Raw genomic sequence first — 5,413 nt, forward strand, 5'->3', positions numbered from 1 at the left:
GCCATGGCTCACGGGCCCAGCCGCTCCGCGGCACGTGGGATCTTCCCGGACTGGGGCACGAACCCGTGTTCCCTGAATCGGCAGGCCGACTCAACCACTGCGCCACCAGGGAAGCCCCATACAGCTTTCAGATTCATAAATTTTGTAGAATTATATATATATATATATTATATATATATATATATAATATATACATATCTTAGATTTTTAAGGCAACATATAGTTTAAATAACCTCCAATTTCTAATCTGTCCTTTAACTGTCTATGACGATTTGATATTTTTATAAGTCTATTTAGAATTATATGTGATGTACATTAATCTTTTTTCATAGTACAAACCGCTTTGTCTATTTTGATATTTCAGCTTGGTGACTGTATGTGTGTGTGTGTCAGGAAGCATACAGAGGATTCAATTTTTGTACCTGGTCAAATACATATTTTCTTCTATGACTTTTTTTTCTGTTGGTTTTTAGCATAGCTTATCATAACTCATCTCTATCTATATTAAGTAATCAAATTATTCTAACTTTCCCAAGGAGTGAGTTTTGAAAAACTTAACTCTTGAATTTAACTGTAATTTATGTTGATGTATAAGGCATGGTTCTAAGTGATCTTTTCCATATTGGGAACTAGTTATCATTAACTGAATGATCCTTCATTTTTCTATGTTTTAGATGAAGTCTCATTTGTTATATATTAAATCACCTAATTCTTATTCAAAAAAACAAAGAACAAGAAACAGCGTTTTCATCAAGTTATCTACAGGTACCACTGAAATTACTTATTAAAACCTGCACTCTTTAAACAGGAGCTACTTAGGCTGATTATGATTTATTCCATACCCTTTCTTTCTTTTTCCTTCTCTTGCTGCTTGCCTTTGGAAATTTCACTCTGTGTTAGGATCTCCAGTAAGGGAAACTTAAGCTTAAAGAGGAGAGGTACAACAACACATCAACCAAATTTGCCCATGTTTGCTGTTTTTGCTTTAAAAATAAAGTTAGAAAGGGAAGAACTTTAAGATTAGTAATTAACATGCATTTTTTGATGACCTGTGACTTTCAAAAGTTCATAATATCAGTATTTTTCCCAGTGGTACTTTAGAACCAAGAGATGGCTGCATGGAATTCCTTTGTGTTTAGCATTAGTCATTATCTGCATCGTACCTTATGTGCATACAAACCACAATACTTACACATGGACCTAATTTGGCCCAGGTACTTCTTTTGTAAATACCATGTTATTTTTACAGTACCACATAAATAACAATGCCAATTTTCCAAGAGTAAGATTGCACAAGTCTAGATTTTTTTTTTTAAAGGATTGGGAAGAAAACAAATATGTAGCATAATTACTAGCTTAAAGTAGACAGGCACAGACAAATGTTATTACGTTTCTTCCCTATCAAACGCAATACTTGAGACAATTACAAAAATGTTTTTCTGATAATCATCTCACCTAGTTTTAATCACATTCCGAGCAATACTTGCATATCTAGTGGTCAATCAGATGCTCTATAAAATCTATAATCTATGACAAACGTGCTGCATTTCATATAGTGGTTGGGAAGGGGGAAATGACAAGATTAAAAATAGATTCTGTATTTATTCAGGGCATGAACTTCATGACAATTCTTTGCTTCCAATTTTGGGGTAATTTCATGATCACATCATTTGACAGTGACTGATTTCCCGAAGATTAAAAATATGTTATCGCAAACTTTTCAAAAGTAGGCAAAAATATATAAAAGTATATTTTGTTACAGAATACAAGCAGTTCCTGCCTTGAACACACCCAAGATATGGATGACTACTATGCAGATACCATAGCCAGCCCTCCTCTCACCGGCACTTCTCGTTTCTTCTATATCTATACTTTCTTGCTCTGCGTTCTACTACCAAATAATAATAATAATAATAATAAAAACACTGCCTCACTCCTGGGAAGATTACATCCTTAATGCTCCCAAATCCCTTTCCAACTAGCACAGGATTCTGAGTACTAGGTGCTCTAGAATTAAACCTCTTTGTGCTGATTAACATACATACGTAATGAGAAAAGATTTGGAGTCTATAATACTATTTATGCAATAATTCTGCTTTACTGCCTATCAAATATAATTTTGCATTCTGCAATCTTAACTACCGTTCAGAAGGCATTTTCTCTGAAGAATAAATGCATTTTAACTTAGAAAATAAACCTATGTGAAGGTTCTGAATGGTAGGAATTGATGTTAATATCCTGAGATAGGTTTTATTTTCATTAATTTTAGTGGATGGGAAGAGAAACAGAGCATCCAAGACCCAAAACAATTTCTTAATTTCAACTTCTGTATTTCAACTGCACAACACCAGAACTACAGATTTTGGAAAAAGAATGATCTACTTTAACAAACTGGCATAAAGAAAAATGCAATGAGATTGTGGAGTCAGAGCTGGAAGTCACCTTGCAAGATTATCTGCCTTTTAAGCTGCCTGAAGGAAGCTCAATGTTTCCAAAATCCAATATGCAGTTCTCAGAGAACAGCCAAGAGACTAGTGAAATGCCATAGAATTATGAGTCTACCAAATTAATAAGATAGCACCCAACACCCAAAGCTGCAATGACATCATCCCCTGGGAAAATGCTGACTGTCAAATTCTACACCACTGCTTCAAGTCTGTTCATTTCCAAGTTCAGACAGTGGTTTCGTGAGATTACAAAATTGAACAAAAAAGATCTTACATCTTTTCCCTCACCTTTTAAGTTATAGCTCTTTTACCAACAGAAAGGTCCTAGACTCTCTGCCAAAGATATGCATAGGCTTTACAGTTTTCAATATATTCTTGGCATTTCCAAAATTGACCTCTTCTCTTTATCTGGAACTGTTTGTTAAAACTTTAACTTTTTTCCCTGTTTTTTTCTAATCTTTCTTTAATTTTTTCCCTGTTTTCTAATGTATAATTAAGCATTATGCTAAACAGGTAAAATAAGAGTTGTTAGAAAATCTGTGACCATTGTCGTAGCAGCTTCAGCAATTCAATAATTCAATCTAGGTAAAAGGAAATTGGAAGTTCCAGTGGCTGGTTCAAAATACAGAAAAATAAACATAGAAACTATATACCTGAATCCAATCTCTATAACTCAAGGAGTGGAAAACAAGAGTGCTTTGTAAATACGAGAAATGTTACTCCAAGGAAATGTTTTCCATAAGACCTAACATGATGCTTTGGGATCTTAAAGTTGCTGTAGACCACAGTGGTGTCTTGTTATTTGCATTCTGACACTCAGAGATCAGGATGATTCAGTGATAAGCTTGGGCAAATCCGGTCCCTGGCATTCCGATTTACTTTCCACTGGGGAAAACTTTATTATATTTTAATGCCTTCAGGGAATAAAATCACCTTACATCTTATTCTAATCTTTAAATTGACCTCAAAATAGAATACAGTTTTCCATTACATCGTTTTTGCCAACAGCCTTTCCTAGAGTTTAAGTGATTTCTTATTAGCTTTAAAATAAAATTTAAAACACTAACCCCGCCCCCACCCACGGCCCCATTCTCAGAGATAAGTGTATCTCCATCCATAAACTCTCTTTTTAAATCATGCATCCGTCCACTTTTCATTCTCCTCACGGCCACCTCCATAGTTCAAGTCAACATCTTCTCCCATATGGAGTAATAAAATAACCTTCTCATTCGCCTTCCTGCTTTCCCTTTTGCCCTCTGAGTCACATCAGGACTCCCTTCTGCTTAAATCTTTCAGTGGCTTCTCACTGAATTGAGGATATTGTCATGATCTACCAAGTCCTACATCCGCTGGCCCCTGTTCATCTCGCTAACCTCGCTTCTTCTCTGCCATGCTGTGCCCTCTGCCTGAACTCATCTTTGCACTCTTCTTTCCCTGGCTGATTTCTTTTCATCGTTTAGGCTTCCGCTTAACTGTCACCTGCTCTGAGAGCTCTTGGATCAGTCTGCTTTAGAGCACCTGCCGCTCCCTGCTCTGGCTCCACTACCTACTCTTGACCACGTGCATGAACTTCTTGTAGAGCGTTTACTGCCGTTGATAATGGTCTTGCTTTTAAGTGCACTGACTGATTGTTGGGTCTCCTCAACCCCAATGTGAGCTCCAGAGGGAGCCTGTCCACCTTGTCTTTCTAGTCTGTCTGACTTCAAGAATAAACCAACAAATAAAAATTGAGGTGGGAAAATGACTAAAATGAAGCTTCCTAATATAACATCATGTATAAAATCTTGGCCATTTTTTTAAACTCCTTTTTCTTCACAGGATCAGCTAGGACTGTTTATGAACCACCAGCCTACTGCCTAGATATTCATTTCATTTCAATAGTCAACATTTAGATGCCTCTCTCTTTGTTGTATTAGTCACCAAGGCCTGTTGATTCCCACATCTAATTATTTCAACCTTTTGTCCTAATCTCATCTTTTAACACCAACTCCAATCCTCCCAGTCAATACTCTCACTCCCCTTCTGTGGATCACAGGAATGGTCTCCTAACTGTTCCCTCACCGTCAGTCTCCACGTATCCTCTTCCTGACAGATGCATCTTCTAATGTCACTTTTAACCTGTCTCTTCGCTTTCCAAAAAAATCCATGTTCTTAGTACAGTAGGTCCAAAATTCTCAAAAACCAAATTATAATCAACTGTATTCTTCCCATGGGAAGCAGTCAATAATATTTCCCATTACTCCTTTAAACAATTCTTCTGGTCTACTCAAATACTTACTTTTCTATCCTTGAAATAAGTCAGGCTCATTCTCCCTTGGTGTTTTTGCTTAGCTATCTCACAGACTGGGAGGCTTTTTCCCCTCCATCAATCTAAACCAAAACATTTTCTTCAAAGCACAGTTCAAATCCAACTTCTCTAATTAAGCTTTTCCTCCCCGTTCCAGCCCACATGTTCTTTCCTTTTTCTCAATTCTTATAGCACTGAAACCATTGTTCCATGTAATATTTGATTATACAAGACCTATTTTTGTTATTATTCCCTAATTGTAAATTTTATCTCCCAAATTTGATTGCAAACAAGGACTGTGTTCTTATTTCCTTTTATACTCCCAGCAGTGGCAAAAGTAGCATAGATCCAATAGGAGCTACTACGTTGACTTAATGATTTACATGGTTCTAAAGATGAACCCCTTCAACTACAAACAACAATTTTAGATGACCTGTAATTCCTAAACAGACCATATTCCCTCTTACCCCTAATCTTTCCCACATGAACTCCTGATGCCTGGAATGCTCCCATTCTACCTTTATTCATCTGGGAAATTCCTAATTCTTTTTCCAATCTCAAATAGGACATTTATCAAGGAAAGGGAAGTATTCCTTGCTCCCTTTTTACTCACCCACCTACCCCAGTATCTAAGTACAGTGTCACTCCTATACATTCCTGCTGAATGCTCTTAAGCCAT

At 36.6% G+C, this 5,413-nt stretch overlaps 1 protein-coding gene across 3 annotated transcripts in view; it reads right to left on the reverse strand.

The window, feature by feature from the left end:
• Positions 1–5,413, reverse strand: part of KCNK2 (potassium two pore domain channel subfamily K member 2) — a 239,424-nt gene that overhangs the window by 112,541 nt on the left and 121,470 nt on the right. The window lies entirely within an intron of this gene.

Source organism: Lipotes vexillifer, unplaced genomic scaffold (assembly GCF_000442215.2).
Source record: "Lipotes vexillifer unplaced genomic scaffold, Lipotes_vexillifer_v1.1 scaffold570, whole genome shotgun sequence".
Classification (NCBI taxonomy): Eukaryota; Metazoa; Chordata; class Mammalia; order Artiodactyla; family Lipotidae; genus Lipotes; species Lipotes vexillifer.